The sequence below is a fragment of the Salvelinus sp. IW2-2015 genome, unplaced genomic scaffold (assembly GCF_002910315.2).
Source record: "Salvelinus sp. IW2-2015 unplaced genomic scaffold, ASM291031v2 Un_scaffold1034, whole genome shotgun sequence".
NCBI lineage: Eukaryota > Metazoa > Chordata > Actinopteri > Salmoniformes > Salmonidae > Salvelinus > Salvelinus sp. IW2-2015.
Window position 1 is genome coordinate 207,350 of NW_019942696.1, and position 26,443 is coordinate 233,792.

The window sequence follows — 26,443 nt, forward strand, 5'->3', positions numbered from 1 at the left end:
TCTCATACCACTGACAGAAGAACATGGAGAAGCCACCACGATTATCCTCAAGGACTCTGATAAAGGAGTGGATGACACAACAGCAGCAACAAGCGCCATGAGAAACATAGAATGGATGAAAGAGAAAAAACACAAGCACAGTTCCTGGAGGAAGTTTCCTCGACACCCCAACTCACTCTACAAAAGGAACAGACTGGAAGACCCTAAACAACTCTGCTCAAGGTGTTCTTACAGGCTCACCACATCCACAGCCTGCAGCTCCCACACACAGTCACACCCGTGAACCTTGGTGCCTGCAGGGTATGTGCTTTTCACCACTCTGCATTTTTTAAACTTTATTTAACTAGCAAGTCAGTTAAGAACCAAAATTCTTATTTACAATGACGGCCTAGGAACAGTGGGTTTAACTGCCTTGTTCAGGGGCGAACAACAGATTTGTACCTTGTCAGGCTCTGGGATTACGAACTTGCAACCTTTCTGTTTACTTAGTCAACACTCAACTACTGTAGGCTACCTGCCGCCCCAATGATGGAAGAGAAGAGCAATGGTTTACTTCCTTAAATGTTAAATGGAACATGACCTGCCATTCTAAGACACTTGGAGCTCACTGTTCCTGTAGGTAAAAACCTGGAAGGTGTTTGGAGCATCCCTGAGCAAATCAACCAGTAACATAACAGGACGCTGGACAGCCCAGTGAATGATGTACTGGACAAGACGTGGTTTGATGAACCGCTGCTTGATTGCTGAATGGTGCTGTCGTTGTATGGTTTCTGCCTTATAGATCAAAGCACAGGGGGTAAAACACTGTAGGATAGGCTTGTCCGTAGATGTGGAAGGTGACTATTGAGGTATACAGCCCCTACCAGAACATGTATCAGGTTGCAACAGGCAGTATTTTATTAGCATAGGAACACAGCTTTGTGAATTGAGGGAAGGGAAGACTTTTACTGTCTACTCAGGACTTAGCATATTGCTATTGGTTTGTTGGTCATTGTGTGGGATTTGTGGAGAAGCAACAGGTTTACTAAACACCACAGCAACCTATTACAAACAGATTTATGTTGAACAGTTGATGAAGCTATGTGAAAACGCTAACACATTGGCGATTGTTAAGGTGAGCACACGTGGGTTGAGGTGATTATGCTAAGTATTGGTAACAGCATTAGCTGATGAGGCGGCCAAAGGGGGATATGGAGGAGAAGATTTGCTCAATGGTTTTGCCAAAAATTTGATCAGCACGTAAAACAGTTCTTATCGTTGCGCGCACATGTTTGTTATATAATATAGACAAGGGAACTCCACTGCAACCAGGGACTCCACGGCAACAAGGGAACTCCACTGCAACCAGGGAACTCCACTGCACCAGGGAACTCCACTGGCAACCAGGAAGTTCCCACTGCAACCAGGAAAGTTCCCCCACTGCAACCAGGAAAGTTCCCCATGCAACCAGGGAATCCGGCAACAAGGGAACTCCACTGCAACCAGGGAAACTCCACTGCACACCAGGGAAGTTCCCACTGCAACCAGGAAAGTTCCCACTGCAACCAGGGAACTCCACGGCAACATAGGGAACTCCACTGCACCACGGGAACTCCACTGCAACCAGGGAAGTCCCACTGCAACCAGGAAAGTTCCCACTGAACCAGGGAACTCACTGCAACCAGGGCAACTTTCCACCAACCAGGAAATTCCCCACTGCAACCAGGGAACTCCACTGCAACCAGGACTCCAACTGCAACCAGAAAAGTTCCCCACTGCAAACCAGGGAACTCCACGAACAGGAAAGTTCCCCACATGGCAACCAGGGAACTCCACTGCACCAGGGAACTCCACTGCAACCAGGAAGTACCCACTGCAACCAGGGAACTCACTGCAACCAGGGAACATCCACTTTGCACCAGGAACTCCACTGCAACCAGGGAACTTCCACTGCACCAGGGAACTTCCACTGCAACCAGGGAAGTCCTCACTCCAAAAGGACCTTTGTCTACCTAGCGATGGTAAAGCGGAAAAAGAAAGAGATACTACCTGATGATAAAATGACAGGGTTCACCAGGCGGGTTGAACCATCCCACCCACCAACTGTGTGGCTGCGAGCAGTTGCAAAATTTGCTAGCAGGGGAAATCTACCCAGGAGCGTAGTGTCTGAAGGTTTGTTGCAGACAATGGGACCCATTTTTTTTTTTTCTCACAGGATATGTGGTTGCCCAATGGCCAAAATGATGGGTGTTGACCAGGCGGTTGTTCCATCTATCACCCGCGGCAAGTAACGGGAATACTGAGGGGCTAATCAGATCCTGAAAGGCTCGCCTTAACTACTGCCATCCACAGGAAATGACATGGGGAGAGGATTACTTTTGTCCTCATGAAAAATGCGCACCAGCCTTAAAGCGTATTGGGTGTACACCTTAGGAAATGTTAAACAAGACGACAATGAACACCCAGCGGTGAGACCTATGACTGGACCGGACAGATAGACACAACCTGAGACCAGTGTGACCATCGTTGAGTACCGAATGAACTAACTTCTCTTGTAAGTTTTCTCCACTCTTCACACTAGGAGAGCAGCAGCACCAATCTCAGTTGAGGATCCAGATGCTCTGACCATCTGCGGAACCTGAAGAGTCATCAGATGTCGAGACACATCACACACACACACTACTGGAGTGAAACGAGAAATTCGCAACCATGAAACACATTGCAGAGGGTATTGTAGCTCTCCAAGTCCTACTCCGTTCCCTTTGTCTGTGACGGCGATGTGGAGAATAATACATGGGGAAAGCAGTGACATACACAGGATTACAGAGAAGAGGAACACATCTGGCACCACGGGTATATTTTCCAGAAACCCACCTCTCCACAGCCTTTCTGTAGGGACCCCAGGCTGTTACCAATGGAAATAATAATGATTTTGGATGTGATTACACATTTCATGCAAAAGGAACAATTACCAGGGTTCGATGAAGAAACAGCAATTATCAATTCTGATGTTGCGGGCACAGGGGGAGAAGGAAGCAGCATGGAAGTTGTAGTAATGGGTAAATGACTTAAACAATCTTGACCATAACTCCATGTAGGTCCTACTAATTTGATAAAACAGGGTTGCACTAAGATGCTGCAGAATTTGAAGGCAGTAAGTGACCAGAGGACCAAATGGCACATAGTGGCTAAAGAAGATGGCTACAGGGCCCGCTTGGAATAGACGATGAGATTATGTTCATGTTGCTTCCTGACTCCTCTTACAAACATGACAGCTATTATTAATGCCTGGCTAAATTAGGAGGTACTCTGTAAAAGCTCGTACACCATCTTTCTGACCCAATTGTACACTGGTTTATGTAGTTGTATTTGGAAATATGTGATGGTAATAGGTTCCTTGTTTCCTGTTTGCCATGATTGTCCACTTCTGGTAGGGGACTACTCTCGCCTTCTGTTGCTTTATGTATAAGAAAGTGCCTGGCTAAAAAGACTGTTGAACATTTGGGGTTTATGGGACACATGTATGTTGGGAGAAGTTAGGGCCAATCCTTCAGTCTCCTGAGGCAGAAAAGGTTTGTGTCGTGCCCTCTCACGACTGTTCTTTGGTATGTTCCTGGAACATGTAGTTCGATTGTGATGTGGCCACAGGAACTTGAAAACTCATCGACCCGCGTCACTCAGCACCATCGATGTTAATGGTGGCCTGTTCGGCCCGCCTTTCTGTAGTCCACGATAAGCTCCTTTGTCTTCTCACATTGAGGAGCGGTGTTGTCCTGTCACCACACTGCCCAGGTCTCTGGGAACCTCCTCCCTATTGCCCGTCTCTCGCTGTCGGGTGATCACAATCCACTGTGTGTTGTCGTCAGCAAACTTAATGATGCGTGTTTGAATCATGTTTGGCCACGCAGCCGTGGTTGAAGAGGAAATAAATCAAGGGGGACTAAGTACACACCCCTAGGGGCCCGAGTGTTAAGGTCACCGTGGCAGACGTGTTGTTTGCCTACCTTTACCACCTGGGGCAGTCCGGTCAGAAGTCAGGAAGTCCAGTTGAGTCCCAGAGTCCTTTAGCTTAGTGATGAGCTTTGAGGGCACTATGGTGTGAAACAGCATTCTTCACATAGGGTTCCTTTTGTCCAGGTGAGGGAAAGGGCAGTGTGATTGTGATTGCGTCATCTGTAGATCTGTTGGGGTAGTAATGCGATGGATGGGTCTAGGGGTGGTGCTTTGAATGTTGAGCCATGACCAAGCTTTCAAAGCACTTCATGCTGTCCGACATGAGTGCTACAGAGGCGGTAGTCATTTAGGCAGGTTACCTTTAGTGTTCTTGGGCCAGGGACTATGATGGTCTGCTTGAAACATGTACAGTTGAAGTCAGAAGTTTACATACACTCAGGTTGGCGTCATTTAAAATCATTTTTCAACCATCCACAAATTTCTGTGAAAAACTATAGTTTTGGCAAGTCGGTTAGGACATTATACTTTGTGGCATGACAAGTATTGCTCCAACAATTGCTTAACCAGACAAGATTATTTTAACTTATTAATTCACTGTATCACAATTTCCAGTGGGTACAGAAGTTTACACACTAAGTTGGGACTGGGCCTGTTAAACAGCTTGGAATTCCAGAAAATGATATCTTGCTTTAGAGCTTCTGAATGGGTAATGACATCATTTGAGTCAATGGATGTCTGTCCTATGGATGTATTTCAAGGCCTAGCCTTACAGACTCAGCGCCTCTTGCTTGACATCATGGGAAAATCAAAAGAAATCAGGCCAAAGCACCTCAGAAAAAAGAATTGTTAGACTCCAGAAGTCTGGTTCAGCTTTGGGAGCAATTCAAACGCCCTTGAAGTACCACGGTTCATGTACAAACAATAGTACCACAAGTATAACACACCATGGACCACGCAGCCGTCATTACCGCCTCAGGGAAGGAGACTCCTTTCTGTCTCCTAGAGATGCAACTACTTTGGTGCACAAAAGTGCAAATCAATCCCAGAACAACAGCAAAAGGACCGTGTGAAGCATCTAGGAGGAAACAGGTACAAAAGTATCTATATCCACAGTAAAACGAGCCTATATCGAATAACCGGGAAAGGGCTCTCAAGCAAGGAAGAAGCCACTGCTCCAAAACCACCATACAAAGCCAGACTACGGTTTGCCACTGCACATGGGGACCAAAGATTGTACTTTTTGGATAATGTCCTCTGGTCTGATGAAACAAAAATAGAACTGTTTGGCCATAATGACCATCGTATGTTTGAGGAAAAAGGGGGATGCTTGCAAGCCGAAAGAACACCGTCCCACCGTGAATCACGGGGTGGCAGCATCATGTTGTGGCTGTGCTGTTCTGCAGAGGGTCTGGTGCACCTTCACAAAATAGATGGCGTCATGAGAAAGGAAATTATTGTGATATATTGAAGCAACATCTTCAAGACATCCTCAGGAAGTTAAGCTGGGTGGTCGCAAATGGGTCTCCATGGGACCATGACCCCCAAGCATATTCCAAAAGTTGTGGCAAATGCTGAAGGACAACAAAGTTAAGGTATTGGAGTGGTCAACACAAAGCCCTGACCTCAGTCCTATAGAAAATGTGTGGCAGAACTGAAAAGCGTGTGTGAGCAAGGAGGCCTATCAAACTCAGTTTACACCAAGCTCTGTCAGGAGGAATGACCAAAATTCACTTCAATTATTATTGGAAAGCTTGTGGAAGGCTGCGACCGTTTGACCCCAAAGTTAAACAATTGAAAGGAATGCTACCCAAATACTAATTGAGCTTTGTTAACTTCTGACCCACTTGGAATGTTGATGAAAAAATAAAAGTTGAAAAAATCATTATCACTACTATTATTCCTGACATTTCACATTCTTAACAATTAAATGGTGATCCTAAACGACCTTAAGACAGGGAATTTTTACTAGGATTGAATGTCCAGGATTTGGTGAAAACGGCAGTTTAAATGTTATTTGCGCTAGGTTATGTAAATTCCTCTTCAACTGTAGGTATTACAGACTTCGGTCAGGCAGAGGTTTGAAAATGTCAGTGAAGGACACTTGACACGTTTGGGTCCGCGCATGCTTTGAGTACACGTCCTCGCTAAATCCTTCTGTCCAGCGCTTGTGAATGTGACCTGTTTAAAGGTTTTGTTCACATCGGCTACCGAGAGCTTTATCACACCGTCATCCAGAACAGCTGGTGCTCTCGTGCACATGTTCAGTGTTGCTTGCCTCAGCGAGCATAAAAGCATTTAGCGCTCATCTTAGTCTGGTCACTGGGCCAGCTGCGACTGGTTTTCCCTTGTAGTCCGTATAGCTTTTCAAGGCCCTTGGCCACATCCGACAAGCGTCAGAGCCGGTGTGTAGTAAGATGAATCTTTAATCATGTTGGTTGACGCTTTGCTTGATTGATGGTTCGTCTGAGGGCATAGCGGGATTTCTTAAGAAGCGTCCGGATTAGTCTCCAGCTCCTTGAAAGCGGCAGCTCTAGCCTTTAGCTCGATGTGGATGTGCCATGTAATCCATGGCTTCGGCACACACACACACACACAACCCTGAGGGCCTTGAGCTCTGCGTTTACTTACTTTGTCGTCTGGCAGCCGGCGCGGAGCCTGCCTCTTCCTGAGACTAGCAGAAGATTAATGCTACTGTGGACGCGAGCAACAAAAAAAACCCACAAAGGGCGATCCATCTGAGTCAGGACAGATTGGACAGCCCTGCAGTGTAGCGGGTGAGAATGATGGCTATTTATCATGGGGCAGCCATTACACACACAATGGTTAAGCAGCAGTGGACACACACACAAGGACACACACACACACACACACACACACACACACCTACAAGCCCCTCACAGTCTCACATCAGAATTAGACTCTCATCCATGTCTCCCAAACGTCAAATTTCTAAATTGTTCCAAACGTCAAATTTCTAAGGGTTTAAGGTTTAAGTTTAGGCTTTAACTCTGAATTTTTAAGGTTAGGGTTAGTCACATTACAGTAGCATCGCCATTAGAGCTATTAGCATTGTGTTCATTTTCATTAGCTTAGTCTAGCTCAGTTTACAAACTTAACTTTATGTGTATTGAACTAGTGTGCATCGATTGATATATTTATGTATTTGCAGTTTCCCACTTTTCTGCATTAAACCTGCCAGAAGACAACACCTACCTGTTCTTTGGAGGACTTGAGTACTGATAAGAGTTCAGCTGTTTAAATCAACACAGTACAGCGTGGAGCGACTACAATACAGCAAAAATGATAACCACGCGCCGGGTACTATGACGATGGATGTTGGATACCGACTACTGCGTCATCTGCGGCTTTAAGAACGACTACAGTAGTCAGACACTTGTCACTGTCCTCACTACTACAATGGATCCTGCTGGCAATAAAGATGTTCCTGTTGACAACAAATCACAAGATGGTATCAACACACCCGGGGTCCCATCATCTCTCGCGAGTCATCCCGCTCCTCCGTGAACGCCAAAGCTAGACCCGAGTGAGCTAAAGATTAGTGCAGTCACTACTTTCTCCTCTAACTTTCCTTTTTGTAGTATCCTTAAAGGCTTCTTAGAGTTACGACTCATGAGACTTAAGTACGGTTTAGTATTTAATTGTAACTTAGAATTACATTCTCTAATGCACCTGGCTTAGACTACCTGAAGCTTTCTTAATGATAGTTATATAGGCAGACATAGGAAATAGCTACGGATAGCGGGAAGCAAACCCCCGTCTTGAGTCAATACTGCCATCTTATTGGTAAACATAAATATACCAGGTTACTACAGTTTTATACTTCAATGAAAAATGATTCCATCTTCGCAATCAACAGCAGCCAATGCTTATTCTAGTCGCTCTCTCCCTTCTCCTAAGCAGCAACCTAGCCAATGCTTATTCTAGTCGCTCCTCTCCCTCTCCTAAGCAGGTAGCCTGGCCAATGCTATTCTAGTCGCTCTCTCCCTCTCCTAAGCAGCAGCCTAGGCCAATGCTTATTCTAGTCGCCCTCCCCTCTCCTAAGCAGGAGCCTAGGCCAATGCTTATTCTAGTCTCTCTGCTCCCGTGCTGCCAAGCAAGGGCCAGAGGCCGGTAGCCATGACTGTATTACTATGTCCCTCTCTCCCTCCCTAAGCAGCAGGCCTAGGCGCAATGGCTTATTCTAGTCGCTCTCTCCCTCTCCTAAGCAACAGCCCGTCTTCTCCACATAGCCCAAGGGTTTACCAAATCTGCAGATGGAAGTAGCTGTGGCACATCGGCAAAAGAAGGCCTCACTGAGAAAGAAGTGGAAAGAGCCATGTACACAGTAATCCGATGTATTCAGCATAAGTTCTACTCAGAAGAAATCAAATGCATCGAGGCAAAGCAAGACCTTCTGCCCAATAGTCCCCTCCGCAAGCGTCATCTCATCCTTGACGAAGAAGGCTGACTGATTGATGCATGCCACATCCTATACTTCATGCTTCTTCCAAGTTGTATTTTCAAACTTCACTCACAAGATTTTAAACACTCTCATGGCTGAGGTCTCCACCATTATCAATGCAAGACCTTTGGTTCCTGTCTCTTCTGACCCAGAAGCACCCCTCTTCTGACCCAGAAGATCAGTGCTGTCCCACCTCACCCTGGAGACTTCTCAAAGGGAAACCAGCGGAAACATTCTGGGCCAGATGGCACAGAGAATACCTCAATACGTTGTAAAGTTGTCAGAAATGGCAGCGCAAGCGACCCAACCTGAAGGAAGGAGACGTTGTTCCGATGAAGGACAATCAGGCAAGAAGGAAASAATAGCCAATGGGTCGTCATTGTGAAGGCTCTTCCCAGCAAAGATGGAAAGGTCAGGAAGGTGGAAGTTAAAGTGACCTGACACCATGTCTCCAAGACCCATCTCATAGATCGTCCTCTTGTCCCCTGAAGATAAGTTTAAGTAAATATGTCAGAAGGGGCATCTTAAAAGACACCGGGTGGGGAGTGTTAAGTGTGCTTTGAATTCTAAATACATCACAGACAGTGTCACCAGCAAAGCACCCCCACACCATCACACCTCCTCCTCCATGCTTCACGGTGGGAAATACACATGCGACGGTGCCTTGAATTCTAAATAAATCACAGACAGCGTCACCAGCAAAGCACCCCCACACCATCACACCTCCTCCTCCATGCTTCACAGTGGGAAATACACATGCGGAGATCATCCATTCACCCACACCGCGTCTCACAAAGACACGGCTGTTGGAACCAAAAATCTCCAATTTGAACTCCGCACCAAAGGACACATTTCCACCAGTCTAATGTCCATTGCACGTGTTTCTTAGCCCAAACAAGTATCTTCTACTTATTGGTGCTGTTGGGTTCACCTTGGGGTCATGATAGAGGCTGTACCAAATGTTTGATGTATTATAATAATTGATTATGCTTATGTTGTATTAATAGAAGGGCAGGGGTTATAAGACCCCTTCCTCCTTACATTTATAGGGTCCTAGACTACAGATTAACAATATCTATATATTAATTATAAAGGTTTAATATTATTCCACAGTCTTTTCTAGTCTCTGCCTCTTATAAAGAAACAGTCTGAGAAATGTATGACTGTGACAGAACTCTGCAGTGGAGCATAAGAGAAGAGACTAGTCAGACATTCCACTATAAATCAACTTGGGGAGTAGACAATTACTGCTGAGCCTTTAGATAACACAAACTCTTGTTTATATAGTTGTGTATGCATGGGTTTGGTCTCATGAGTAGAAGGTAATGACGTAGGCAGTTACATCACTAGGGGTTGACTGCAGACATAATAAAACAACTCGGACCCTTTCCTATTTTGCAGAACTTACTCGGAAACATGCGTGCTACGTTCCCGTTGTCAACTTCTGTCTGCAATTGCATCAATAAATGAATGATTGATTTAATGATAAGATATTGTCTGAATGCTAATTTCACCAATGAGCCAATGATTGACAAGGAACAAGGAACGAACCCCAACATTGGGCGAGCTTGCCAGGAGTGAGTGTCCACCCCGGGTTGGAGGAGATTCTACACCATGGTGCCAGAGCTCCAAATTAAACAAGGTAAGCAGACTCCTGTTTAATCTAAGTCTGTAATTAAATGGCATTCACATGTTGTGGTTTCCCTCTAACAAGTAAGTGGCACCTCACTCACTGTAAAATACAGACATACACTTTCAATATGACATAGTCGGATTCTAGATTGGAGAAATTACATAACGGGCTATTGGTGAAATGTCAAAATGTCAATATAGGATTAATGAAAGGAATGATTGCTGATTTATATTTTATTTGTTTCGAGGTAATTTGTAGAGGTACCCAGTGAATGAGTTGAGTTGTTTTTGAATAGTGATAATTCTGTGAGAAATTTTCCCAGTGAATGAGTTGAGTTGTTTATGAATAGTGCGTTGTATGTTTCATTGTTTGTTTGTCTGTGGATTATGGCAGCGTTTATTGGGTAATGGCCCAATGGTGGAATAGTAGGAGAGAAGTTATTTGAATACCATAAGACAATATTGGAAATTTACAACCCTTAGTATAACAGTAAAATGATTACAAGGAAGTTCTGTAGAGATTTTCATAGACAGTTACTTTGTGATTCTATCACCAGTGGACACTGGTGAATAAAACTTTACTGTTACTCTACACCCTTAAGATATAATATTAGGAATTGAAATCTAGCATGCGGTTGTCTATGTGAGGCCCGTGTGGGAAATATATTTAAGTTTAGTAGAACCATTTACTATAGCCTGGAGTAAGTGAGAGTAGAATTAGGATTCCAGTATCACCCACGGTTGTTTAACACACACTGAAAGGAGATAGGGAGGAATTTATATAGACATATTCATTCATATTACACCCACTTTAGGATACCACTATAGAAATTGAAAAACACATTACACGCAGACTATCTAAATAAAAAGCCGGAGCACCATGGCACAGTCAAACCAGGATGAGGAGATGGGAGCAATGAAGCCTGTCACACCTGTTGAATATATGCAAAATACATTTCCTGCTGTGGAATTTACATTCACTTTTAAGAAATGGCATGTCTGGGCAAAAATAGATATCCAATGGCTGGATCATTAAACAAGACTAGGTTGGATATAGTCAAGGAGATAATTCAGACAGGAAGAATGGATAAGGAGAAGGGGATGAAGAAGAAGTGCCCTTGTATCAGAAACAGTGATGGGGATGATGAAAGGACAGACCTTCATGAACAACCGTGACCAAACTACAGCTGGAGAAAACAATAGAGTGCAGAAGGAAAGAGAAGAGTCAGGACAGAGGCAGAACAGGAGTACTCTCCCCACCGCCCCGCTGCCGTATGGGAATCAAACCAGAGGACCCCTGGGTGACTATACACAGWTCTCTACCCTCTCATACCACTGACAGAAGAACATGGAGAAGCCACCACGATTATCCTCAAGGGGACTCTGATAAAGGAGGTGGATGACACAACAGCAGCAACAAGCGCCATGAGAACAATAGAATTGGATGAAAGAGAAAAACAACAAGGCACAGTTCCTGGAGGAAGTTTTCCCTCGACACCCCAACTCACTCTACAAAAAGGAACAGACTGGAAGACCCTAAACAACTCTGCTCAAGGTGTTTCTACAGGCTCACCACATCCACAGCCTGCAGCTCCCACACAGTCACACCCGTGAACCTGGTGCCTGCAGGGTATGTGCTTTTCACCACTCTGCATTTTTAAACTTTATTTAACTAGGCAAGTCAGTTAAGAACAAATTCTTATTTACAATGACGGCCTAGGAACAGTGGGTTAACTGCCTTGTTCAGGGGCAGAACAACAGATTTGTACCTTGTCAGCTCTGGGATTCGAACTTGCAACCTTTCGGTTACTAGTCCAACACTCTAACTACTAGGCTACCCTGCCGCCCCAATGATGGAAGAGAAGAGCCAATGGTTACTCTTAAATGTTAAATGGACATGACCTGCCATTTCTAAGACACTGGAGCTCACTGTTCCTGTTTAGGAAAACCTGGACAAGGTGTTGGAGCATCCCTGAGCAAATCACCAGTAACAATAACAGGGACGTCGGGACAGCCCAGGAATGTGTACTGGACAAAGACTTGTTTGATGAACCTCTGCTTGATTCTGACATGGTGCTGTTCGTTGATGGTTCTGCCTATATAGATCAAAGCACAGGGTAGAAACATGTAGGATAGGTTGTCGTAGATGTGGAAGGTGATATTGAGGTTATACAGCCCCTACCAGAACATGTATCAGTGCAACAGGCAGATTTATTAGCTCGGAACACAGCTTGTGAATTGAGGGAAGGGAAGACCTTTACTGTCTACTCAGACTTAGCATATGCTATTGGGGTTTGTTGGTCATTGTGTGGGATTTGGAGAGCAACAGGGTTTACTAACACCACAGGCACACCTATTACAAACAGACTTTATGTTGAACAGTTGATTGAAGCTATGTGAAAACCTAACACATTGGCTATTGTTAAGGTTGAGGCACACGTGGGTTGGAGTGATTATGCTAAGTATTGGTAACAGCATAGCTGATGAGGCGGCCAAAGGGGGATATGGAGGAGAAGATTTTGGCTCAATGGTTTTGCCAAAATTTGAATCAGCACGTAAAACAGTTCATTTATCGTTGCGCGACATGTTTGTTATATAATATAGACAAGGGAACTCCACTGCAACCAGGGAACTCCACGGCAACAAGGGAACTCCACTGCAACCAGGGAACTCCACTGCAACCAGGGAACTCCACTGCAACCAGGGAAGTTCCCCACTGCAACCAGGAAAGTTCCCCACTGCAACCAGGAAAGTTCCCCACTGCAACCAGGGAATCCGGCAACAAGGGAACTCCACTGCAACCAGGGAACTCCACTGCAACCAGGGAAGTTCCCACTGCAACCAGGAAAGTTCCCACTGCAACCAGGGAACTCCACGGCAACAAGGGAACTCCACTGCAACCAGGGAACTCCACTGCAACCAGGGAAGTCCCACTGCAACCAGGAAAGTTCCCACTGCAACCAGGGAACTCCACTGCAACCAGGGCAACTTTCCACTGCAACCAGGAAATTCCCCACTGCAACCAGGGAACTCCACTGCAACCAGGGAACTCCACTGCAACCAGGAAAGTACCCCACTGCAACCAGGGAACTCCACTGCAACCAGGGAACTCCACTGCAACCAGGGAACTCCACTGCAACCAGGGAACTCCACTGCAACCAGGGAACTCCACTGCAACCAGGGAAGTCCCTCACTCCAAAAGGACCTTTTGTCTACCTAGCTATGGTAAAGCGAAAAAGAAAGAGATACTACCTGATGATAAATGACAGGTTCACCAGGCGGGTGGAACCATCCCACCCACCAACTGTGTTGCGCGAACAGTTGCAAAATTGCTAGCCAGGGAAATCATACCCAGGATCGTAGTGTCTGAGGTTTTGTCTGCAGACAATGGGACCCATCTCACAGGATATGTGGTTGCCCAAATGGCCAAAATGATGGGTGTTGACCAGGCGTTTGTGTCCATCTATCACCCGCGGAGTAACGGGAATTACTGAGAGGGCTAATCAGATCCTGAAAGGCTCCCTTAACTATGCCATTCCACAGGAATGACATGGGTAGAGGGATTACCTTTTGTCCTCATGAAAATGCGCACCAGCCTTAAAGGTATTGGGTGTACACCTTATGAAATGTTAACAAGACGACCAATGAACACCCCAGGGGTGAGACCTATGACTGACCGACAGATAGACACAACTGAGACACAGTGTGACCATCTTGAGTACACGAAGGAACTAACTTCTCTTGTAAGTTTTCTCCACTCTCACACTAGGAGAGCAGCAGCACCAATCTCAGGTGAGGATCCAGATGCTCTGACCATCTGCGAACCTGAAGAGTCATCAGATGTCGAGGACACCATCACACACACACACTATGGATGTGAAACGAGAAAATCGCAACCATGGAAACACATGCAGGGTATTTGTAGCTCTCCAAGTCCTACTCGTTCCCTTTGTGGACGGGCGATGTGGAGAATAATACATGGGAGAAAGCAGTGACATACACAGGATTACAGGAGAAGAGGAACACATCTGGCACACGGGTAATGATTTTCCAGAAACCCACCTCCACAGCCTTTCTGTAGGGAACCCAGGCAGTACCAATTGGAAATAATGATTTTGGATGTGGATTACACCATTTCATGCAAAGGAACAATACCAGGGTTCGATGAAGAAACAGCAATTATACTATTCTGATGTTGGTCACTAGGGGGAAGGAAGCAGCATGGGAAGTTGTAGTAATGGGTAAATTGATTAACAATCTGACATACTCCATGTAGGTCCTTACTAATTTGATAAAACAGGGTTGTCACTAGATGTGCAGAATTTGAAGGCAGTAGTGACCAGAGACGAAATGGCACATATTGGCTAAAGACAGAGGGGCTTACAGGGCCCCTTGGAATAGACGATGAGGATTACTGTGTCATGTTGCTTCCTGACTCCTCTGACAACATGACAGCTATTATTAATGACCTGGCTAAATTAGGAGGTACTCTGGGAAAAGCTGTCAACACCATCTTTGACCAAATTGTACACTGGTTTAATGGTGTATTTGGAAATGTGATGGGTAATGATGTTCCTGTTTCCTGTTTGCCATGATTGTTCCACTTCTGGTAGGACTACTCTCGCTTTTCTGTTGCTTTATGTATAAGAAAGTGCCTGGCTAAAAAGACTGTTGAACATTTGGGGTTTATGGGACACATGTATGTTGGGGTGGTCATGCCAATCCTTTCAGTCTCCTGAGGCAGAAAAGGTTTTGTCGTGCCCTCTTCACGACTGTCTTGGTATGTTTGGAACATGATAGTTCGATGGTGATGTGGCCACCAAGGAACTTGAAACTATCGACCCGCTCCACTACAGCACCATCGATGTTAATGGGGGCCTGTTCGGCCCGCCTTTTCCTGTAGTCCACGATAAGCTCCTTTGTCTTGCTCACATTGAGGGAGAGGTTGTTGTCCTGTCACCACACTGCCAGGTCTCTGACCTCCTCCCTATTGGCCGTCTCATCGCTGTCGGTGATCACAATCACTGTTGTGTCGTCAGCAAACTTAATGATGGTGTTTGAATCATGTTTGGCCACGCAGCCGTGGTTGAAGAGGAAATAAAGAAGGGGACTAAGTACACACCCCTGAGGGGCCCCAGTGTTAAGGATCACCGTGGCAGACGTGTTGTTGCCTACTCTTACCACCTGGGGGCAGTCCGTCAGGAAGTCCAGGAAGTCCAGTTTAGTCCCAGAGTCCTTAGCTTAGTGATGAGCTTTGAGGGCACTATGGTGTGAACAGCATTCTCACATAGGTGTTCCTTTTGTCCAGGTGAGAAAGGGCAGTGTGATTGAGATTGCGTCATCTGTAGATCTGTTGGGGTAGTATGCGAATTGGAGTGGGTCTAGGGTGATGCTGTTGATGTGAGCCATGACCAGCCTTTCAAAGCACTTCATGGCTGTCCGACATGAGTGCTACAGGGCGGTAGTCATTTAGGCAGGTTACCTTAGTGTTCTTGGGCACAGGGACTATGATGGTCTGCTTGAAACATGTACAGTTGAAGTCAGAAGTTTACATACACTCAGGTTGGCGTCATTAAAACTCATTTTTCAACCACTCCACAAATTTCTTGTTAACAAACTATAGTTTTGGCAAGTCGGTTAGGACATATACTTTGTGCATGACAAGTATTTCTCCAACAATTGCTTACAGACAGATTATTTAACTTATAATTCACTGTATCACAATTCCAGTGGGTCAGAAGTTTACACACTAAGTTGACTGTGCCTTTAAACAGCTTGGAAAATTCCAGAAAATGATATCATTGCTTTAGAAGCTTCTGATGGGCTAATTGACATCATTTGAGTCAAATGGAGGTGTACCTATGGATGTATTTCAAGGCCTACCTACAGACTCAGTGCCTCTTTGCTTGACATCATGGGAAAATCAAAAGAAATCAGCCAAGACCTCAGAAAAAGAATTGTAGACCTCCAGAAGTCTGGTTCATCTTTGGGAGCAATTTCCAAACGCCTGAAGGTACCACGTTCATCTGTACAAACAATAGTACACAAGTATAAACACCATGGGACCACGCAGCCGTCATACCGCTCAGGAAGGAGATGAATGTACTTTTGTGTGAAAAGTGCAAATCCATCCCAGAACAACAGCAAAGGACCTTGTGAAGATGCTGGAGGAAACAGGTACAAAAGTATCTATATCCACAGTAAAACGAGTCCTATATCGACATCACCAAAACCACCATACAAAAGCCAGACTACGGTTTGCAACTGCACATGGGGACAAAGATTGTACTTTTTGGATAAATGTCCTCTGGTCTGATGAAACAAAAATAGAACTGTTTGGCCATAATGACCATCGTTATGTTTGGAGGAAAAAGGGGGATGCTTGCAAGCCGAAGAACACCGTCCCAACCGTGAATCACGGGGTGGCAGCATCATGTTGTGGTGGTGCTTTGCTGCAGGAGGGTCTGGTGCACTTCACAAAATAGATGGCGTCATGAGGAAAGAAAATTATGTGGATATATTGAAGCAACATCTCAAGACATCAGTCAGGAAGTTAAAGCTTGGTCGCAAATGGGTCTTCCAACTGGACAATGACCCCAAGCATATTTCCAAAGTTGTGGCAAATGGCTTAAGGACAACAAAGTTAAGGTATTGGAGTGGTCATCACAAAGCCCTGACCTCAGTCCTATAGAAAATGTGTGGGCAGAACTGAAAAAGCGTGTGTGAGCAAGGAGGCCTACAAACTCAGTTACACCAGCTCTGTCAGGAGGAATGGACCAAAATTCACTCAATTTATTATGGAAAGCTTGTGGAAGGCTGCCTGACACGTTTGACCCAAGTTAAACAATTTAAAGGGAATGCTACCAAATACTAATTGAGTGTATGTTAACTTCTGACCCACTGGGAATGTGATGAAAGAAATAAAAGTTGAAATAAATCATTATCACTACTATTATTCTGACATTTCACATTCTTAAAATAAATTGGTGATCCTAACTGACCTAAGACAGGGAATTTTTACTAGGATTGAATGTCAGGATTTGTGAAAAACTGAGTTTAAATGTATTTGGCTAAGGTGTATGTAAACTTCCGTCTTCAACTGTAGGTATTACAGACTCGGTCAGGGAGAGGTTGAAAATGTCAGTGAAGACACTTGACAGTTGGTCCGCGCATGCTTTGAGTACACGTCCTCGTAATCCTTCTGTCCCAGCGGCTTTGTGAATGTTGACCTGTTTAAAGGTTTTGTTCACATCGGCTACCGAGAGCTTTATCACACAGTCATCCAGAACAGCTGGTGCTCTCGTGCATGCTTCAGTGTTGCTTGCCTCGAAGCGAGCATAAAAGGCATTTAGCTCATCTGGTAGTCTCGAGTCACTGGGCAGCTTGCGACTGGGTTTCCCTTTGTAGTCCGTAATAGTTTTCAAGCCCTGCCACATCCGACAAGCGTCAGAGCCGGTGTAGTAAGATTGAATCTTAATCATGTGTTGACGCTTTGCTTGATTGATGGTTCGTCTGAGGGCATAGCGGGATTTCTTATAAGCGTCCGGATTAGTCTCCAGCTCCTTGAAAGCGGCAGCTCTAGCCTTTAGCTCGATGTGGATGTTGCCTGTAATCCATGGCTTCTGGTTGGGATTTGTACGTACAGTCACTGTGGGGACGACGTCATCGATGCACTTATTGATGAAGCCGATGACTGAGGTGGTGTATTCCTCAATGCCATTCGATGAATCGCGTAACATATTCCAGTCTGTGCTAGAAAAACAGTCCTGTAGCGTAGCATCCGCGTCATCTGACCACTTCCGTATTGAGAGTCACCGGTACTTCCTGCTTTTAAGCAGGAATCAGGAGGATAGAATTATGGACAGATTTGCCAAATGGAGGGCGGGGGAGAGCTTTGTATGCATCTCTGTGTGTGGAGTAAAGGTGGTCTAGAATTTATTTCCCCTGGTTGCACTTGACATGTTGGTAAAAATTTGGTTAAACTTATTTAAGTTTGCCTGCATTAACGTCCCCGGCCACTAGATGCGCCGCTTCTGGGTGAGCATTTTCTTCTTTGCTTATGGCCTCAGAGTTGGTTGAGAGCGGTCTTAGTACCAGCTTTGTTTTGTGGTGGTAAATAGATGGCTACGAATAATACAGATGAGATCTCAGATCTCTTGGTACATAATGTGGTCTACAGTTTATCATAAGGTACTCTTCCTCAGGCGAGCAATACCTTGAGACTTCTTTAATATTAGACATCACGCACCAGCTGTTATTGACAAAAAGACAAAGACCCCCACCCTTCGTCTTACCAGACGAAGCGTCTCTGTTCTGCCGATACATGGAAAATCCCGCTAGCTCTATATTATCCGCATCGTCGGTCAGCCACGTCTCGGTGAAACATAAGATGTTACAGTTTTTAATGTCCCGTTAGTAGGATAATCTTAATAGTAGGTCATCAATTGTATTTTCCAATGATTGCACGTTTAGCAAGAAGAATGGAAGTCATTGAGAGTTTACTCGCTCGCCTCCGGATTCTCAGAAGGATCCCCGATCTGCGTCCTCTTTTCCGGCTTTTCTTCACTCAAATGACGGGGATCTGGGCCTGTTCCAGTGAAAGCAGGATATCCTTCTCGTCGAACTCGTTAAAGGAAAAAGTTTCTTCCAGTCCGCGGTGAGTAATCGCTTTTCTGATGTCCAGAAGTTATTTTTGGTCATAAGCAACTAATTATGTAAACAATAAATAKAAAAATAAGTTTTACAAAACAATAACAAAATAGCACAATTGGTTGGGAGAATGTAAAACATCTGCCATGTTCTTCGGCGCCATCTTTGAGACTGCAAATTTTCCGTATTGACGGACCTTCATGCCTTGAAGTAATGATGGACTGTCATTTCTCTTTGCTTATTTGAGCTGTTCTTGCCATAATATGAACTTGGTCTTTTACCAAATAGGGCTATCTTCTGCATACCACCCCTACCTTGTCACAACAAAACTGATTGGCTCAGATGCATTAAGAAGGAAAAAAACAAGGCACACCTGTTAATTTAAATGCATTCCAGGTGACTACCTCATGAAGCTGGTTGAGAGAATGCCAAGAGTGTGCAAAGCTGTCATCAAGGCAAAGTGTGGCTACTTTGAAGAATCTCAAATACAAAATATATTTTGTTGTTTAACAATTTTTTGGTTACTACATGATTCCATAGTTTTGATGTCTTCATTTTTATTCTACAATGTAGAAAATTGTCCAAAATAAATTAAAACCCTTGAATGAGTAGGTGTTCTAAGACTTTTGACCGGTTGTGTAAATATTGCGAGTTAGGCATGTTTAGATGACAAACAGGAAATTAGTATCATGGCCAGTACTCATAAAGCATCTCATAGTGCTGATCTAGGACCAGTTTCACCTTTCAGATCACGATAAAGAAAAAACTTGTCATTATATTATACTTCTGTTCTCATGTCACTTGAACCTGTCAAACATGCATAATCTGAAATTACATGTCACGTGAACCTGTCAAACATGCATAATCTGAAATTACATGGCATTTGAACCTGTCAAATATGCATAATCTGAAATGACAGGTCACCTGAACCTGTCAAACATGCATAATCTGAAATTACATGTCACCTGAACCTGTCAAACATGCATAATCTGAAGTGACATTTCCGTGCCTCTGTAATCTCCTTCTCCACCAGGATCCTTGACAACAAAGCACTTTAAGAATAGATGCCCAGCCGCAGGGCAGCCTGTCAGACCTACCCGCTGTAGGACAGAACTAGAGATAACCTCCAACTCAACGAGCTAACAGTATATAGCCACTAGCCTCCACGCTGCCACACAGTGTGGCAGTCAGCAGGCTGCTGGGGCGTGAGGAAGGAGGGAGAGAAAAGACTGAGGATGAGGCTCTGTATCAACATCTTTTAGACAAGACAGACAACAGCATCCTTTCACATTGCTATTCATACCAATACTGTTTTCAGAACATATTTCTCTCTCTCTGTGTGTGTGTGCGCGCGCGCGCCCCCATGCCAGAGGGGTACACCACCAGATTATGGTGAGAAAGTGATTTGGGTTGACATTTTGTCACAGTCGTTCCATCGAAGAGGAGATTCAATAATTTATTCAACCAGCCAGCAGGGCTGCCACTCTTGAGCTCTCTCTGTTGTTTCCTTGTGTGTCTTGTGGGTAGGTGAGCCACTGAGCTAGACAACAGGCATCACCTCCTGACCAAGCAGCAGTTCTCACATGATCATGACAGCCTCGGGAGTAGAGGGATTTTAAGGAACAGGGCATCATTTCTAGCCTAGTGAATCCAGATTAAACGCTACTTCCAAGTTTTTTTCTAAATAATAATCAACATAATTTTTTGTCTGGATTCACCAGGCGTACGATTGTATCTTCCGGACAGTAGACATTCAGTTTGGATTCACCAGGCTACATTATCTCCGGAGTAAAATTCAGTTTGGATTCACCAAGCTACATTATCTCCAGAGTAACATTCATTTGGATTCACCAAGCTACATTATCTCCAGGAGTAACATTCAGTCTGGATTCACCAGGCTACATTATCTCCAGAGTAACATTCAGTTTGGATTCACCAAGCTCTACTTATCTCCGGGATAACATTCAGTGTGGATTCACCAGGCTACATTATCTCCGGAGTAACATTCAGTCTGGATTCACCAGGCTACATTATCTCCGGATAACATGTCAGAAATTTGCGACTTTTCACCAGCTATTATCTTCCGTGGGATAACATATCAGTCTGGACCCGGGCTACATTATCTCCGAGTAACATTCGTCTGGATTCACCAAGCTACATATCTCGCTGAGTAACTTCAGTTGGATTCACCAGCTACATTATCTCCTAAGTAACATTCAGTCTGGATTCACCAGGCTACATTATCTCCGGAGTAACATTCAGTTTGGATTCACCAAGCTACATTATCTCCGGAGTAACATTCATGTGGATTCACCAGGCTACATTATCTCGGAGTAACATTCAGTCTGGATTCACCAGCTACATTATCTCCGAGTAACATTCAGTTTGGATTCACCAGGCTACATTTATCTCCGGAGTAACATTCAGTCTGGATTCACCAGGCTACATTATCTCCGGAGTAACATTCCAGTGTGGATTCACCAGGCTACATTATCTCCGGAGTAACACATTCAGTCTGGATTCAGCCCAGGCTACATTATCTCCGGAGTAACATTCAGTCTGGATTCACCAGCTACATTATCTCCGGAGTAACATTCAGTCTGGATTCACCAGGCTACATATCTCTGGAGGAGCAGTCAGTCTGGATTCACCAGGCTACATTATCTCTGGAGAAGCAGTAGAGGAATGTCTTCTTCTCAAAATGACAGCAGTCGTCGTTGAAGTGCGCCGCCACAGATTGCATTTTTAGTGACATGTTGTGTCCACTAATGCAGTAACATTTCCCAGCATGCACTACCAACAGCTACTGTTTTGAATAATGTAAAAGTGTCTAAATGAAAACCAATAAGATGTCTTGAGGTGTAACTTAGTCGGTTTATTTTAATTCCACACATTTTTCAAAAAATTACAAAATACTCAAATGGAGAGAGAACACAAGGACTCACTTTTTCTTTTTATTTCTACTTTTTGTTCATTGTCATGTCATCATCCCCATGGTGACTACTAATATTCAATATGCTTCAAGAACCAGTTTATATATAAAATCTTAGCCGGTCAGAATGTGTAGACATTCTGCTATTGCTGCTTGGAAATGAGAAGATAAACCATTGACAACACCTAACATCCAAGGGTTTGGAGGAGAGGAGAGAACACTAAAAGGCAGGAAGAAGAGGGTGGTGTCAGAGTGAGAAGGAGGGTGTGTGTCAGAAAGAGGTGGTGGTGTCAGAAAGAGGGTGGTGGGGGTGTCAGATGGAAAGAGGGTGGTGGTGTCAGAAAAGGAGAGGGTGGTGTCAGAAAGAGAGAAGGGTGGTGTCAGAAAGAGGAGGGTGGTGTCAGAAAGAGGAGGGTGTGTCAGAAAGGAGGGGTGTCGGAAAGAGAGAGGGTGTGTCAGAAAGAGGAGGGGGTGGTGTCAGAAAGAGGAGGGTGGTGGCAGAAAGAGGAGGAGGGTGTCAGAAAGAGAGGGTGGTGTCGGAAAGAGAGAGGTGGTGTTAGAAAGAGGTGTCAGAAAGAGGAGGAGCAGCAGGTAAGAGAGTACATGAGATGAGTGAATGTGCATTGAACAGACAAACAGAGCACATGGACGGACCAGAGAGGAGTAGAAGGAACTCGACCATAGGCTAACATAGGATAGGTGAGAGCTAACAGCCAGGAGACTGGTATGACAGTCAGGTGAACTGAACAAACAGTCAATGGCATGGCGTACAGTACACTCAACACCCTCGGGCATTGAAGGGGAGGCCAGGAGAAGCTGTGCAGGATGAGGGGACGGCTGACCAGCCAGCAGGGAGAACAGCGACAGCCTGGAGGCAATAGGACCACCGACATCACACCTCCACTTCCTAAGAATCTGGACCCAGGTACTGGACCCACGTCCTCCCATGTAGCTAGGCCTGTTAGATAGAATCTGGACCCACGTCCTCCCATGTAGCTAGGCCTGTTAGATAGAATCTGGACCCAGTACTGGACCCACGTCCTCCCATGTAGCTAGGCCTGTTAGATGAATCTGGACCCAGTACTGACCCACGTCCTCCCATGTAGCTAGGCCTGATAGATAGAATCTGGACCCAGTACTGGACCCACGTCCTCCCATGTAGCTAGGCCTGTTAGATAGAATCTGCGTTCCCACTACTTGGAACCCATGTAGCTAGGCCTGTTAGATAGAATCTGGACCCAGTACTGGACCCATTTAGCTAGGCCTGTTAGATAGAATCTGGACCCACGTCCTCCCATGTAGCTAGGCCTGTTAGATAGAATCTGGACCCAGTACTGGACCCATGTAGCTAGGCTTGTTAGATAGAATCTGGTCCCAGTACTGGACCAACGCCCTCCCATGTAGCTAGGCCTGTTAGTCACAGTGAATATGGCAGCACAGCACACAGTATATCAGGATCCCCTCATGGAGGAGAACCACTAGCCTGGTACCCTAGGAGTTGTCAAGACGGCACAAATATACCAGGCTAGAGAAGTCTTGCTGTAGCAGCCACACTTGGACAAATAGAGGAGTGAGGAAACCAGGGTTAATCACCACCACCACCGTCACCACCCGTAGTTCCCTCTAGCACCCTTGTTCAAGTCCACTCACCCACAGTCAGATCAGAACACATGTTGGCGCCTCAGTGTAGCTTGAAGACACGAAGACAATTTTAAAACATTGTATAAGAAAATTGTAAAACAGGTTTTAAAAATCTGCCTATAAACTTTTAAATGTTTCTTAATTACGTTGACTCCATAGTCGAGTGTCAAAATCAATTAAAAGCACTGAGAAATTCTATCTAGTCTTCCACATAGAGTAGTAACCTAACATCCATAGAGTAGTAACTGAGGGATTCTATCTAGTCTTCCTTGGAGTGCAATAGATGATGTCTGCATCAGGGTATTGTACACTACAGGACAGGGCAGGACAGGACAGGACAGCACAGGGCAGGACAGGACAGGGGGATATGCTGATCCATAGATGACTCAGTGACTCTTGAGATATAGTCAGTCCTCTTCAAGGGTCTCAAATCATTAACTCAACGCAGTAAGTTCAGGCATTCTGTCTGACAATATGGTGCTTGTCAAGAGGTGTATAATGAAAGGAGGTGGATGGGACAGTCTTGTGTACGTGAGAGTCTGGGACTACACGGCTCTCTGAGGTACCCCCACACCACAGGACAGGAACCATCGTTGTACCCTTTGGCTGTTCTAGTAATGCTATGTTGCCCCCTCCCCCGTTAAAACAAGGCATAATGTTCAGAACACAATAACATATTGGAGGCTTATAAATGACTTGGTTCAGAGACCACACCTAGTAACAATTATAATAATAATAATTATATGTATATATATACTATTTACAGACTCAAAAAAATGCCATGCTGCAGCTTTTCGTTCAAATTATGAAAACCTCCAATAATGTATTAAAATAACAATAGCACTTAGTTTTTGAATCTTTCCGTGGATATAATGTCTGGAACTCTCTTTTCCGGTCTTGTTTCCTTTCCGTCGACTAGCACAGTGAACGTGTGCTACCTACAAACACGTTGTGGAAGCTTTAGAGGAGTTTTCATGCAGGAAAGTCACAATCAGTCTTGAAGTCGGTGCCACTACTAGAAGGCTGTAGTTACACCAAACAACGTCTCTCAATGTACTTAACAAAAAAGAAAAAACAGACAGGGAAGGAAAACAGACAACAGAAAAATCCTCCTCCTCTTTTTTTTCTCTTCAGTTTTTTTGTTGTTCTTCGTAACGGGAAATGTTTTGGGAGGAGCGGAGGTCGAGTTCCTCTGACTGACCGACTGCTCTGTAACTACTTCCTGTTCCTGTGTCCTAGGCAACTTCCTGCGTCCCCATTTGGTCGGTTACAGTTGCTTGTCGCTTTCCTTCTTCAGCCGGCTAAAACACAAAGGAACAAACACACGTCAGCATCGCCACGGTGACATATAGAAATATATCAGAATGTTCCGGCATCACTACCAAGATTTATACACACACTGGTATTGTATTACAAGTTGGTCACAAGCTGGAGGAATCTGGAACAAAGCTGCAGAAATCCTTGTACAAGCGTGCATTTAAACAATTTTAGAATTCACCACATCAGTAAAATTGCAAAGAAACGTAATATGTCAAATTTGGATAATGGTCTGCATAATTTGTCCAATGCGAAACTTAAAATGTTAATACAGACTTGCTCCACAACCCCATATACAACAGTGACTACATTCAGTCTCTCTCTCTATATATATATAGACCCTATAGGCTCACACTCTGAAAATGCAAAGTGCAGAGTAACTTCTTAAGGTAAAACATCACTTGCCATCAGGTTTTTCTGTAAAAGGAGTCCATTTCTGGAACTCGAGATCACTTGAATCGTCTGCATGATCTTACAGAAATCACACAAATGAAAATCTTTTTAAATTAGCAACAAMAATTTATAACCACAGAAGAACCATTTTATATTATGTTGAATATTTGTTCTGTAAATCTAATTTAATGTAATTATTATTATTTTTAAAGTCCATCTAAGGACTGCTGCTGTCTAGAGTAGTCTTTACCTCCTGTCAGTGTGTAGTGAATGTGTTGAAATGTGAACGTGTATGTTGAAGTGTTTGTGTAAATGGTTAAGTGGGTGTGTCTCTCTGACCTGTAATAGTCCTCTTGTCCAGGAAGTGGGCCACCGTGCATGTGGTGATGTCCGTGCAGCCACTGCTGTTCCATAGCTAGCCGCTGCAGCTCTGCGGACTGGGCATGCATGGCCTGGAGCTGGTGGGCTGCGGACATCTGGGGAGGAAGGTCCCGGGCGTACGGAGTACCTGGAGACAGAAACGCAACAGGATCAGGCCATGGGATTGACTGCCAATAGAGATGCCACTGGTGGATAAATCCCGTGTCACACTATAGAGTCGACCCAGACTAAACGGCTCTGACTCGGATACACCACATTACCAAAAGTATGTGGACACCTGCTCGTCGAACATCTCATTCCAACTTCATGGTCATTAATATGGAGTTGGTCCCCCCCTTTTGCTGCTATAACAGCCTCCACTCTTCTGGGAAGGCTTTCCACTAGATGTTGGAACATTGCTGCTATAACAGCCTCCACTCTTCTGGAAGCTTCCACTAAGATGTGTGGACATTGCTGCTATAACAGCCTCCCACTCTTCTGGGAAGGCTTTCCACTAGATGTTGGAACATTGCTGGCTATAACAGCCTCCACTCTTCTGGGAAGGCTTTCCACTAGATGTTGACATTGCTTGATACACAGCCTCCACTTCTTCTGGGAAGGCTTTCACTAGATGTTGGAACATTGCTGCTATAACATCGCTCCACTCTTCTGGGAAGGCTTGTCCACTAGATGTTGGAACCAATTGCTGCGTATAACAGCCTCCACTCTTCTGGGAAGGCTTTTCTACTAGATGTTGGAACATTGCTGCTATAAACAGTTCTCCACTCTTCTGGGAAGGCTTTCACTAGATTGTGGATATTGCGCTATAACGCCTCCACTCTTCTGGAAGGCTTTCTACTAGATGTTGGAACATTGCTGCTATAACATTCTCCACTCTTCTGGGAAGGCTTCCCACTAGATGTGGGAACGTTGCTGCGGTGACTTGCTTCCATTCAGCCACGAGAGCATCAGTGAGGTCTGGTGTTGGAGCGTGATCCATCACTCCAGAGAAGGCGTTTCTTAGACCACTTCATGAAGCTCCCGACAAAACAGTTCTTGTGCTGACGTTGCTTCCAGAGGCAGTTTGGAACTCGGTAGTGAGTGTTGCAACCGACAGACAGACT

General features: G+C 44.8%; 1 long non-coding RNA gene and 1 pseudogene across 1 annotated transcript; one reads left to right on the forward strand and one right to left on the reverse strand.

The window, feature by feature from the left end:
• The first annotated feature begins 21,780 nt into the window (after nt 1-21,780).
• LOC139024113 (uncharacterized) lies at nt 21,781-22,142 on the forward strand. The gene is made up of 3 exons (XR_011475350.1): nt 21,781-21,860; nt 21,971-22,022; nt 22,074-22,142. It is a non-coding gene; the product is annotated as an uncharacterized lncRNA (long non-coding RNA).
• Nucleotides 22,143-22,532: 390 nt separating this feature from the next.
• The window catches only part of LOC112069509 (arginine-glutamic acid dipeptide repeats protein-like), a 135,403-nt pseudogene continuing 131,492 nt past the window's right edge, over nt 22,533-26,443 (reverse strand).